At 43.4% G+C, this 14,385-nt stretch overlaps 1 protein-coding gene across 6 annotated transcripts in view; it reads left to right on the plus strand.

Annotated features, from left to right (window-relative positions):
- Positions 1-14,385, plus strand: part of LOC126984080 (espin-like) — a 171,214-nt gene that overhangs the window by 22,990 nt on the left and 133,839 nt on the right. The window lies entirely within an intron of this gene.

The raw sequence follows: 14,385 nt of genomic DNA on the forward strand, positions 1-14,385 counted from the left end.
TGTTTTTCCTTTCCTTCTCCTTTCTCAGCTACCTCCTCCGCCTCCTCCCCTTAATTTCCCTCTCTTACTCTTTCCTTTTTTTCCTTTCCTTCTCCCTTCTCTGTTTCCTCCTCCGCCTCCTCCCCTTAATTTCCCTCTCTTACTCTTTCCTTTTTTTCCTTTCCTTCTCCCTTCTCTGTTTCCTCCTCCGCCTCCTCCCCTTAATTTCCCTCTCTTACTCTTTCCTTTTTTTCCTTTCCTTCTCCCTTCTCTGTTTCCTCCTCCGCCTCCTCCCCTTAATTTCCCTCTCTTACTCTTTCCTTTTTTTCCTTTCCTTCTCCTTTCTCTGTTTCCTCCTCCTGTCTCCTCCCCTTGATTTCTCTCTCTCACGTCCTTCCAATGTCTTTCCTCCTTCTTTCCTCCTCCTTTCTCAGCTTCCTCCCCTTAATTTCCTTCTCTCACTTCCTACCAATGTCTTTCCTCCTCCTTTCCTCCTCCTTTCTCAGTTTCCTCCTTCGCCTCCTCCCTTTGGTTTCCTTCTCTCACGTACTACCAATGTCTTTCCTCCTCCTTTCCTCCTCCTTTCTCAGTCTCCTCCTTCGCCTCCTCCCCTTGATTTCTCTCTCTCACGTCCTTCCAATGTCTTTCCGCCTTCTTTCCTCCTCCTTTCTCAGCTTCCTCCCCTTAATTTCCTTCTCTCACTTCCTACCAATGTCTTTCCTCCTCCTTTCCTCCTCCTTTCTCAGTTTCCTCCTTCGCCTCCTCCCCTTGATTTCCTTCTCTCACGTCCTACCATTGTCTTTCCTCTTTCCCTTTCCGGGCGGAGTGGAAAAATTTGGGCGGTTTTTCCGATACCCTACGCCCCTGTCCACCCAGCAGTGAATGGGTACCAGGTATTAATCGGGGTCTGTGTCCTGTCTCCTGGGGTCTGTTCCCTTCTCCTATAACTCCTTCCCCTTCTGTCTCTCTCCGGCATATGACCACAGATGTTGCGCCGACTAAACGAAACTTTCCAACCTTTCCTCTTTTTTCCTCTCTTCCTCTCTTCTCAGCTTCCTCCTCCGTCTCCTTTCCTTAATTTCCTTCTCTCACGTCCTATCAATGTCTTTCCTTCCTCGTGTTCATCTCGCGTCGCCTTGTCATTTTCCTTCACTTTAGCTTCTCTCTCTAAGTCACTCTTTTGCTCTGAGTTCACTTCCTATTTCGCTTTTTTCACTTCTATTTTTTTTTTTTTTGAGGCGTCTGAAATTTGATGTTGTAAAAAAGATTGTTTGTTGTATTTATCTTGTGTGTTTGTGTGTGTGTGTGTGTGTGTGTGTGTGTGTGTGTGTGTGTGTGTGTGATACTAATTAGCACATCATTTTGCCATTCATAAAAATCGCTCTTCCTTGTCAGTTTTCTTTCTATCTTCATCTTTATCTTTTTTTTATCCTCAATTTTGTTAATCTTTCCATTTTTCTCAACATGTAATTATCTTCTTTTCCTCCTCCTCCTCCTCCTCCCCCTCCTCCTCCTTCGCCTTTGCTGTCCTGTATCTCTGACTCGTAGATTAGAGTAGATGGTAGCAACAACAAACAGCCTAGTTAGGAACAAGAGGTCTGTTGCTGTTTGCTTTTCCTTTGTCCTCCTCCTCCTCCTCCTCCTCCTCCTCCTCCTCCTGTTCCTCCTCCTCCTCCTCCCCAGAAGCGGAAGAAAACGTTACTGAGTTTATATAACCGTCCGTTAGGTCACGTTATTTTGTTCTTGTTGTGGACTGCTTCTGGCGATTCTAGGTCCTGAGAGAGAGAGAGAGAGAGAGAGAGAGAGAGAGAGAGAGAGAGAGAGAGAGAGAGAGAGAGAGAGAGAGAGAGAGAGAGAGAGAGAGAGAGAGAGAGAGAGAGAGAGAGAGAGAGAGAGAGAGAGAGAGAGAGAGAGAGAGAGAGAGAGAGAGAGAGAGAGAGAGAGAGAGAAAAGAGTAGCGAGGGAATTTTTCTTTCATCTCTATTATATGAAGTTTCGATTTGACTTTTTTTTTGGCCTTGATAAACATAACAGACCATGGACCAAGAAACACACACACACACACAAAAAATAAATAAATACACGCGCAAAAAAAATAAGTAAATATATGTAAAGGTTATAAAACTTTGCCTTCTCTCGCTCCACTCTTCGGCAACATTCGAAAACGGAACCGAAAAATATAATGTATCTTTTGCATCTCTCGTGTCTTCAAGGTTCCCCGGGTACCAGTGTTGCGTAACCTACACCATTTCGCGGATGACTCGCCGCTGGAGGATGACTGGATGACTCGCGGGGTGGTGGGGTGGGGGGTGGGGGGGGTTCAGGTCACTCCATACCCGACGACATAACTCACTTTGACGGGAGGCTGTGGCGTGAGACGAATGTGGAAAGCAAAAGTGAAGGGCTGGAATGACGACCCCTCGAAATGAAGGCTGTGTGGACCGCATGATTGGGGTCAGGAATGGACGGGGAATGGCTGGATTGCGAGAGGCTGAGTGGCAGAATGCGAAAATAAAAGGGAGTGATATTAAGTGGACAAGGAGAAATACGAGTGAGAGAGTGAGAGAGAAAGAGGGAGGGGTATTAAGTGGACAGGGAAAGATGTGAGAACCTGTAAAGAGTAAGAGAGGATAAGAGGAAGAGGTATTAAGTGGACAAGGGGAAATGCGAGAGGCTGCGTGGGGGAGTGAGAGAGAAAGAGGGAGAGGTATTAAGTGGACAGGGAATGATGTGAGAACCTGTAAAGAGTTAGAGAGGATAAGAGGAGGAGGTATTAAGTGGACATGGGGAAATGCGAGAGGCTGTGTGGGGGAGTGAGAGAGAAAGAGGGAGAGGTATTAAGTGAACACGGAGAGATGCGAGAGGGTGTGTTCTGGAGTGAGAGAGAAAGAGTGAGAGTTATTAAGTGGACACGGAGAGATGCGAGAGGGTGTGTTCTGGTGTGAGTGAGAAAGAGGGAGAGGTATTAAGTGGACAAGGAGAGATGCGAGAGGGTGTGTTCTGGTGTGAGAGAGAAAGAGTGAGAGGTATTAAGTGGATAAGGAAAAATCGCGTCTTCCTTACATGGGCATTTAGGAAGAGGACGTTTAGGTGGAGTGCGTGAGCTCCTTGAAAGTTGTGTACGTGCAGAACGGAGGAGAAGGAAGCAGAGGAGGCGTGTCCGATGGATTAGATATGTTGACGAATTGTTCTCCTGTATATGAAAGAGAAACAGCAACGTCTTTATTATTTTCAACACTTGTACGAGGACGGATAACTGTGTTTGTGTACATGAATGAGAAACACAGACTTAATAATTTCTTATCAACTGTAAGAGAAGAAACATAATGGTTCTCTTGCTCTAAATGAAGAAGAAGCAACAACGTCTCTATTATTTTGAACAATTGTACGAGGACGGATAACTGTGTTTGTGTACATGAATGAGAAACACAGACTTAATTATTTTTTTTCAACTGTTAGAGAAGAAACATAATGGTTCTCTTGCTCTAAATGAAGAAGAAGCAACAACGTCTCTATTATTCTGAACAATTGTACGAGGACGGATAACTGTGCTTGTGTAAATGAATGAGAAACACGGACATAATTAATTTTATCAGCTGTACGAGAAAATGATAATGGTGCTCTTGCTCTAAATAAAGAAGAAGCATCAACGTCTTTATTCATTTTATCAGCTGTACGAGGAGTAAGATTAACTACTGTCCTGTAAACGAACAAGAAACAAACAATTTTTTTAACAGTTGTATGGGAAAGAAAATTTGTGCTCCTGCAATTGAGGAATAAACAAATTTTTCGCCAACGTGTAAGGATAATTACTTTGTGCTCCTGCAGTTAAATAAGAAACACTAATATTATTTCATCGACTGAACGAGTAAGAATCATTGTGCTTCTGTAAATGAATAAGAAACATCAACTTTATTCTTTTTAACAAATGTACGATAAAAAGTTGCGCTGCTGAACATAAACATGATGCGCGGATTTCCTTCCTCGTGGGAGTTGTACGAGCAAAAGCTTTTTGAGTTACAATCAAAACGAGTATATACGAGACACCATTATTAGGCGTGAACTTTCGAAAGCATCGCAAAACCCACAAAACCAGAAGTAAAGTAAGTGCCATTTATATATTACTATTACCAAAAAGACATATGAGGTACCAACACTAGGGAGACATTTTTGATCATCCTTCATCTTTAAAGTCACAGGTATTAACATATTGCCTCCTCATTAGTCACACCTACACGACATTCACCTCACCTGACCCCCAGAAATAACTTACCACGTCATGCTTATATAAAAACAGAGCCTTCCAAGGTACCAACATAAACTTCATCCTATGATTACAAGAAGTTCAATAAATCCAAATGAACCCGAGGGAGGTATGGACCCAATTCTCACCCTGGGGAAAGACTGCCCGCGATGTTCCCTCACCTGACGCACCTGTCGCATTCCACGCCTCCAGGAACCCGACACTCACGTAGGATATATCGGTCACTCGGACAAAAACCAGGCGAGTAACAACCCTTCGACGACCAGGCACGCGAAACAGACAACAGACAGGGTTATGAGTGTGCTTTGTCGTGTAGGTTGAGACAGAGACAGACACCGGAAGGCAGAGGCGGAGAGAAACAGATGGACACAGGAAAGAGAGACGGAGAAACAGACTGACACAGGGAGAGAGAAAGAGACAGAGGTCCACATTGTTAAAAGTATCTGGCTCACAGTTCGACCATTTCCCAAGGCCACAGTGAAGAGTAACCGTGTTTTCTTGGGTGATTTTCCCGTTCATGATGCAGAAGTCCTGTAAAACTAAACACTAAGATCGGAAAACAGTCCTTGAAAATCCGATACGTTAAGAATGCGGGAAGAACGAGAACTTCCCCCCTTCTCCCCACACAGACTATACAGAGAGAAAGAAGCTGTGTGTTTAGAGATCAGCAGGTGACAGGTGAAGAACGGCTATGTAGGGAAGGGAGAGTTGTGGAAGGGAAATTGTAGTGGTCGTGGGTTCTGGTCCCGTAGTCGTTAATTGGTCTATGTAGGGCAGACATCTGTGCGCTAAGAGGTGGACGTACTGAGGGAGGTTAGGTTAAGATGCTTGTGGGGATGATGAGGAGGAGCTGGAGGATGAGAGGAGGAAACAGATGCAGGAAGTCAGTGATAACGTGTTTGGTTAATGAGTCCATGAATAGAGGTTTGGTTGTGGTTGATTTGCGGCCTTTGTCCCGTTTTGTCTGTCTGTGTTTGTCTGTCTGTCTCTCTCTCTCTCTCTCTCTCTCTCTCTCTCTCTCTCTCTCTCTCTCTCTCTCTCTCTCTCTCTCTCTCACACACACACACACACAACACACACACACACACACACACACGAGGGAGAGTTCTTGGTGACCCACAGCCGATAGTGTATTGGGATTCTTGAAAACGGGTTTGTGTGTGTGTGTGTGTGTGTGTGTGTGTGTGTGTGTGTGTGTCTGTGTGTGTGTATATGTGTGTGTGGGTACGTGTGTGTGTATGTGTATATGTGTGTGTGGGTACGTCTGTATATGTGTATGTGTGTGTGTGTGTGTCATGTGTGTGTGTGTGTGAGTGTGTGTGTGTGTGTGTGTGTGTGTGTGTGTGTGTGTGTGTGTGTCTTACTTTCTTTTCCGTGTATTAATTGCGTTTGTGTAGAGTAAAGAACCTTCATCAGATGGCGAGGAAACGTGAAGCCACAAAGGATGAAAAAAGAAAGTTTATGCATTATTAATAAAGCTAATAATAGTAACGATGAGGTTGTGTGTGTGTGTGTGTGTGTGTGTGTGTGTGTGTGTGTGTGTGTGTGTACGTGCGTGCGCTGTTGATTCCGTGCGTAGCTTTCTGTTTACTAAGAGAGAGAGAGAGAGAGAGAGAGAGAGAGAGAGAGAGAGAGAGAGAGAGAGAGAGAGAGAGAGAGAGAGAGAGAGAGAGAGAGAGAGAGAGAGAGAGAGAGAGAGAGAGAGAGAGAGAGAGACAGACCCCATGGTCCAGACTTGGTGGTCTGAGAGAGAGAGAGAGAGAGAGAGAGAGAGAGAGAGAGAGAGAGAGAGAGAGAGAGAGAGAGAGAGAGAGAGAGAGAGAGAGAGAGAGAGAGAGAGAGAGAGAGAGAGAGAGAGAGAGAGAGAGATAGAGAGAGAGAGAGAGAGAGAGAGAGAGAGAGAGAGAGAGAGAGAGAGAGAGAGAGAGAGAGAGAGAGAGAGAGAGAGAGAGAGAGAGAGAGAGAGAGAGAGAGAGAGAGAGAGAGAGAGAGAGAGAGAGAGAGAGAGAGAGAGAGAGAGAGAGAGAGAGAGAGAGAGAGAGATGTAAAAGACGACGCAGGTTTGTTTGAAGAGGCCTGAATGTTTGAACACCTTTTGTACGTGTTCACCGGCGTATGTCAGTGTATGTGTGTGTGTGTGTGTGTGTGTGTGTGTTTGTGTGTGTGTGTGTGTGTGTGTGTGTGTGTGTGTGTGTGTGTGTGTGTGTGTGTGTGTGTGTTTATGTATGTATGTATGTGTGCGCGTGTATGTACGTCTCCACCCCGTCATCTGTCGTACATCCGGACTCATTTCAGGGTCACGACCGCCCGTGTGACCTGCAGTTATCGAAACCCTTACCGGGAGTTTGTTTGCTTCCTGTCAACGGGGCGCAAAACAGTGGCTGACGCGGGGAAAGGCGGATGAAGAAGAGTGTGAAGATGTGTGTGCTTGGAAGATTAATTGATTGAGAAATTAGACAAGTAGGAAAAATGGTGGAGAAACTAGAGATGTATGAAGTGGTGTGAGTAAGTGGAGAAAATAGAAAAAGGAGGGCGAGGAGGAGCATGTGGATGTTGTCGGAGCAGAAGGGACTAATATATGCAAAAAAATGGAAGTAAGTTGACAGTAGGGCAACCAGGAGGAAAGGAAAGTGCAGAAGGTGAAAGGGGAATGGAAGGAGACGTAGGAGGAGGAACAGGTGCAGAAGAAGGATGAAGGGGAGGAGAAGGGCAGTCAAGCCTCGTGGCAAAGTGTGATTAGACCGTAAATAAGTAGGAAAAAGATGTTAGGATTTAAAAGTAGATGAAAATGATCTCTAAAAGGATGAGAGTGGGGGTGACAAAGAGGAGGAGGAAGTTGACAAGGAGGAGGAGGATTAGGAGGAAGAGGAGAAGGAGGAGGAGGAGAATTCAGAAAAAGCAGAAGGGAGAAGGTAAATTTAAGGAGATAACGTAGAGGCACTAGAAGAAAAAGGTAGAAAAAAGGACAAAAGAGACAAGAAGAACGAAAAAGAAGGGAAGGAAAAGAAGGAAAAATTATACAGGAAAAGAAAGAGGCGGAGGAAATGCCGCTGGAGGAAGAGAAAAACTAGAACAAGTATGTGGAAAGATGTTTTACCTTTCGCTGCGGGTTTGTCCAGGTGGTAAAGGTTAGTGAGCATCCTGGAGGTGGCCGAGGCGGGGGAGGTGTCGCAACGGGGCAGAGAGAGAGAGTGTGTCAGGCTGGAGGGATTATCCGGTTTGTTTCGTTATATAAGAGTCACCCCTTAAAATGCAAGTGGCCGTTATCTGATTTATACCCTACTCTATATTTAACTGCTTATTTTTATATTACTTTTTTTGGGTACGGCGTTAGAAGGAACTGGTGGGATAATGTGATGAGGGATGTTGTTAATGGGATATTATGTAGTAGTGGTGATTCTTATTGATGTATAAATGTTTAGTTTTGGTTGATTGGTTTGTTTTGTTCAGGTTTTATGTTTGTTTGTTTGTTTATCTTTCTCTTTGTTTTCGTTTTCTACTTCTCTCTCACACACACAAACAAAAACAATGGAAAAGATGTATCTAATGCCTTGTTTTCAATGTTTTAACTTACATACTTTAGGAATAAATAGACTGGGGAATGATTATTTTTTTACATTTTTTTTTTTACAACAAAGGAGGCAGCTCAAGGGCACACAAAAAATAAACAATAATAAAAAAAAAGCCCGCTACTCGCTGCTCCTAAAAAGAATCCAAAGAGGTGGCCGAAAGAGGGGTCAATTTCGAGAGGTCTAAGGGGGTTACTAATAGGGACATAGATAAAGAACATACACTGAAAACCGGCATTAGGACACACAAAAACGAGTGTAAATAAAATAGATTGAAGTTCGGGAAGAAAATAGGAAAAAAAAATAGTGGTTAGCGAATAGGTTAGATCATGGAGGTAGAATTGGTGGAGTCGACATCAGCCCAATAAAGTTAATCCGCCCGAGCTGTCATTTTTACGGCCAGGTGTCAGGTGTTGTCAGGTCAGGCTCCCTCTTAATGGGCTCGGCCAGGCTCGCCCACCCCCATCTTTTGGCCGTAAATTTGACAGTTCGTCGGCTTCACCCCAAGGAATGGGATTAGCCGGCCGTGTTGACTCCACCAATTCTACCTCCATGGGTTAGATAGACTTGATGACTAATTGATTTGAAGGAGGTGCCGTGTGTAGGCGGTCCGGGTTCTTGTATATCCTACTATAAAAAAAAAATAGTGTCCTTGTGTATCCATGAATAGTATGGAAGGTTTGTCTTGTTCGTGTATCTTAACATCGTCCTAGATAATTATATTCCGTTTGACTACTTATGTATATTTCGTTTTTTCCACAAGTTCGTTTATTCCTTCATTAATTCATTCATTTATATTTCCTACTTTTATTCTGTCCGTCTATATGTTTATGTATGAATGTATGATTATTATGTATGTGCTCTCTCTCTCTCTCTCTCTCTCTCTCTCCCCCCCCATTACCCCGTTGCGCAGTTTTCTCCTCGCTCTACGCATGACGTCACTGTTTTGGTTGCCCCCGCTTCACTTTTTCACCTATAGTCACCAACAACCTTTACGTGTCAATAAACGGTAGATTAGGGGATGAATTATATCATGAGGTTAAGTTTCGTGTTCCTTCAAGATTTAGTGTTTTCAGTTTATTTTATCTTCATTACCGGACGACTTAAACGTTGACTTCCTCGCGAGTGACATTTAAGACGAAAAGACGTAAACATAGACACGAAAATAAATAGATAAATAAAAAGGAAAAGAAATAATCCGCCATCTGAACCCTGAAAAAAAATGGTAATACGTGATTTTATTAAGTTTGGTTTGTTTGTTTGTTTTGACTTGATCGTATATGTTAATTGCACCAAGGTCTGGAGAGGTGGTTTCATGTGTATATCTTTGGTTTTTATTTTAACTTTTTTTTCCCTGTTCACGAAGCGGAAAACGGAGCTGCGTCGTTGGTGGGATGCTCTAAAAAGTTATGACATTTCTGTGGTTGGAGGGGTGGGATGAGAGAGAGAGAGAGAGAGAGAGAGAGAGAGAGAGAGAGAGAGAGAGAGAGAGAGAGAGAGAGAGAGAGAGAGAGAGAGAGAGAGAGAGAGAGAGAGAGAGAGAGAGAGAGAGAGATTATTTACCTATTGCAACAACAACTATTATTTCAACAGCAGCAGTAACAACAACAACACCCACTACTACTACTACTACTACTACTACTACTACTGCTATTACTGTCACCACTATTCATAATAACAATAAGAAAAATAAGAATAAGTTTAATCGTATCGGAACTGCGTGGATATTTGACATTTATATCATTTAGTCACACTGCCACCATCACCATCAGCACCACCACCACCACCACCACCACCACCACCATCACCACCACCACCACCATTACTGTTTTGCTTCCTACTTTGCGTCACACCCCGTCACTAATTGTCCTGAGGCAATCAACTTTTTTTTTTTAGTGTAGACAGCACCGCTATTCTTTTGTCTAGGGAAACTTGACCCGAAAGGAGACGGTAAAAAGGAATACAGTACCGCGACGTAAAATCAAGTTGAACACAATTACTTAAAGTCATGATCATCACCTGCAACCTTTACGTCTCAACAAACGGTGGATCTAGGTATTAACAATAGAATGAGATTTGGGTTTGTTTTCCTTCAAGTTTTAATGATTGTTTTGTTTATTTGAATTGGGACACAAGGATATAAGCAGATCGGTTTTAAAGTGTGATGTTTACTTTTGTTTTCCTTCAAGTTTTAATGATTCTTTTGTTTATTTGAATTGGGACACAAGAATATAAGGAGGTCGGTGATGTTATTTTGTTTTCCTTCAAGTTTTAGTGTTGTTTTGTTTATTTGAATTGGGCCACAAGGATATAAGCAGATCGGTTATAAGGTGTGATGTTTATTTTTGTTTTCCTTCAAGTTTTAATGATTTTGTTTTGTTTATTTGAATTGGGCCACAAGGATATAAGCAGGTCGGTGATGTTTACTTTTGTTTTCCTTCAAGTTTTAGTGTTTCTTATTGCTTAGATTGGGAAACAGAAAGACATAGTAGAGTAGTAATTAAGGATATGCTTTAGTTTTCCTTTCAAGCTTTAGTATTTTTGGTTTCTTTTGATTATGATACATAGGGATATAGGAAGATTGATTATAGTGAGGTGAAATTTTGTTTTCCTTCAAATTTTGGTACTTTCACGCTTGTTTGGATTAGGATACGTGAGGATAAAGGGACACTGCAGAGTTATTCGACCTGTACATGGCAGCCTCTAACTTTTAAGCGTTAACAAATGAGGGAAAAAATAAGTATGTAATTTTCAGCTTATTTTTATTTTCCTTTAAAGTTCCATTATTTCTGGTGTGCAGGTGTGGGCGTTACCCGGGCCGAGGGGAAACTTCTTAACCTGGGAACACCTTTATTTTGTGTTCCTGTGTGAGCGTCGATTAGTGTTTCCTCCCACGAGCGTCCCTCAGCTACCCTTAACGTGAATGCCAAGGCGAGGGAGGGTGTCCAGTGTGTGTGTGTGTGTGTGTGTGTGTGTGTGTGTGTGTGTGTGTGTGTGTGTGTGTGTGTTTGCTTTTGTTTGTGTTGCATGTTTAAGTGATGTATGTTAATATGTTTTTTATACGTCCATTAGATAGATAAATAGACTGATAAATAGATTGTTTGTTCTCCACATAAACGTGATATACAAAGAACACAGTTAGATTGATAGATAGATAGACAGATAGATTTTTTTTACAACAAAGAAGACAGCTCAAGGGCACACAAAAAAGGAAACAATAATAAAAAAAAGCTCGCTACTCGCTGCTCCTATTGATACAGAAGATGAGTGGATGGGACAGCGAAGAAGGATTGCTGGACAGATAGATAGATAGAAAATTATGAACATATATAGATAGATTGATTAATAAATTGATAAACAGACAGATATAGTTTGCTGACCACATCTGCATGCAATATAAAAGAGAAACTCCACCAAAGCCATCAATACAAACAACCTTACCCAATAACACAAGAAACACCCAACCTCACCACCACAATCAACCAACTCCTTACCTGGGCCAACACTTGTCTCGCTCTTCAGACACCTCCGGCCCTTCACCCTTGCTTTCCCAGGGGCTAGTGGCCTCTTCCACGCCCTCGGGGGAGAAGCAGCGCCCAAGGGAGGCTGGGAAGACCCCTTGGGCCGATTCTTTTCATATATGGTTACCTGGTGTGGCTGGGAACAGAGAGGAAGGAAGAGTGAGTTAGCTGGAATAAGAGAGTGAGTGAGTGAGTGAGAGTGTGAATGAGTGTGAGTGTGAGTGAGAGTGAGAGTGAGTGAGTGAGTGAGTGAGTGAGTGAGTGAGAGTTAGAGATAATGAGATATAATGAGAGAGAGAGAGAGAGAGAGAGAGAGAGAGAGAGAGAGAGAGAGAGAGAGAGAGAGAGAGAGAGAGAGAGAGAGAGAGAGAGAGAGAGAGAGAGAGAGAGAGAGAGAGAGAGAGAACATAAGAACATAAGAACATAAGAACGTAAGGAGTCTGCAAGAGGCCGGTTGGCCTATACAAGGCAGCTCCTGTACACTCAACCCCACCTTACCTCACCATCCATGGCTTTATCTAACCTCTTCTTGAATGTATCTATGGTATTGGCACCCACAACATGGCTCCCAAGCCTGTTCCATTCGCCCACCACTCTATTAGTGAACCAATTCTTGCCTATGTCTTTGTTGAATCTGAATTTGTCTAACTTAAAACCATTGCCACGCGTCCTACCTGGCTCTTTCACTCTCAAAATTTTATTGACATCCCCTTTATTAAATCCCTTCATCCATTTATAAACTTCGATCAAGTCTCCTCGCACCCTTCGCCTTTCTAGAGAGTGTAGATTTAACTGCTTTAGCCTGTCTTCATAAGGCAAGTTCTCACTCCCTGAATCATCTTCGTCATCCTCCTCTGTACAGATTCTAACATCTTGATATCCATTCTATAATAGGGGGACCAGAACTGAACTGCATAATCGAGATGAGGTCGAACTAGTGCTAAGTAAAGTTTGAGGATGACATCAGCGCTCCTATTGCTCACGCTCCTTGAGATGAAACCAAGTACTCTGTTTGCCCGATTTTTAGCCTGAATGCATTGAGCCCTAGGACGGAGGTCAGCGCTCACTAGGACTCCTAAGTCTCTCTCCGCCCAGACCTGCTTAGAGGAGTGTCATTTAAGGAGTAATTGTGTAAGGGGTTATTCCTACCTACACTCAAAATGCTACACTTCCCGACATTGAATTCCATCTGCCACTTCCTCGCCCAATCATATAGTCTGTCAAGCTCATCCTGGAGAACGGTAGCGTCGCTGACTGATTGATTACTCTACCGATCTTTGTATCATCTGCGAACTTACTGACATCGCTACTGATTCCTGTGTCCAAGTCATTGATGTAAATAATAAAAAGCAGAGGACCCAGCACCGACCCTGTGGGACTCCACTCGTAACACTGCCCCATTCAGATTTCCTACCATTGATTTGCACTCTGCTTCCTACCACTAAGGCACGCCCTGATCCAGCTCAAAACTTTCCCATCTACGCCGTGAGCCTGTAATTTTAGTAATAGCCGGTGATGAGGGACTTTGTCGAACGCTTTACTGAAATCTAGATATAATATGTCATAGTTTTCATCTCTGTCAACCGCCTCGATTACTTTAGTGTAGAAGGACAACAGGTTAGTAAGGCAAGACCTACACTTTGTGAACCCATGTTGTGAGTCATGAATTAAATTATGCTTTTCTAGATTGTCCTGAATGCTCCTGGCTATAATCGACTCTAACATCTTTCCCACAACTGATGTTAAGCTAATTGGGCGATAGTTTGAGGTGGCTGACTTGTCTCCCTTTTGAAAATCGGCGTCACATTAGCTACTTTCCATTGATTGGGCACATACCCAGAATTTACCGACATTTTAAAGATATCGGCAAGAGGGCCACTAAGGACTTCCTTGCACTCTTTCAGAACCCTTGGGAATACTTCGTCTGGGCCCGGCGATTTGTTTTTCTTCAACCTACCAATCTCATCCTGGACTACTTGCCTAGTGATGATCACATCCCTCAACTTGTCGTTCTCGTCACCCTCATATATCTGAACTCCCTCCGGAATGGTTGTTAGATTTTCCTGCGTGAAAAATGAGAGGAAATAGTCTTTCATCATTTTATTCATATCTTCTCCATTCTCAATGAGCTCGCCTGTGTTTGTTTTCAACGGTCCAATTTTGTCCCTTGTTTTCGTTCCGTACAATTTGAAGAAGCCCTTGGGATCGCTCTTGGCCTCGTTGGCTACCCTAATCTCATAATTTCTTTTTGCAAGGCGGGTGTTCTTCTTCACCGACCTGGCTAGCTCAACATACCTACCCCTGAGGTGGATCTCTCCGTTCTTTATTTTCTTATAAATTCCTCTCTTCAAGCCTATCTCATGCTTGACTCTGCGGGTCATCCATTTGGGGTCGTTATTTTCCTTCCTACGTGCTTGGTAAGGGATATGCTGTCTCTGACCCTCTGCAATTACTCTAACTAAATTATTGTAGGTCATTTCTACATGGAGAGAGAGAGAGAGAGAGAGAGAGAGAGAGAGAGAGAGAGAGAGAGAGAGAGAGAGAGAGAGAGAGAGAGAGAGAGAGAGAGAGAGAGAGAGAGAGAGAGAGAGAGAGAGAGAGAGAGAGAGAGAGAGAGAGAGAGAGAGAGAGAGAGAGAGAGAGAGAGAGAGACTAAAACAATAACCTAAACCCAAACTCCCTTAAAACAGAATCGGAACCCAAGTATACAAATAGCAACCGGATCGAGGCCTATAAGTAAGCAAATAGCAATAGCATCGAACCCTGACTTTGACCTTATTACTCCGCTGCTAAGAGACAGACACAAGGTTGCACAGTACTTCGCGCCGGGGCAGGTTCCGGAGGGCGCTGTTCCACATACCAGAGAGAAAGTGGACAGCTCTACCTTATACCGCACCGCCCACAGCTCCTCCTCCTCCGCTCGTCTCCCTCTTTCTCTCCCTCTCCCTCACTCGTAGTTAATGAGGCGTCTGGAAGAGCTGAGATGAGTGGTGGTGTGGTGGGGGATATTGCTGTGTGGGTTGTGGTGTGGGTGTGAGTGTGTTGTTAGTGA

Source organism: Eriocheir sinensis, chromosome 55, assembly GCF_024679095.1.
Source record: "Eriocheir sinensis breed Jianghai 21 chromosome 55, ASM2467909v1, whole genome shotgun sequence".
Classification (NCBI taxonomy): Eukaryota; Metazoa; Arthropoda; class Malacostraca; order Decapoda; family Varunidae; genus Eriocheir; species Eriocheir sinensis.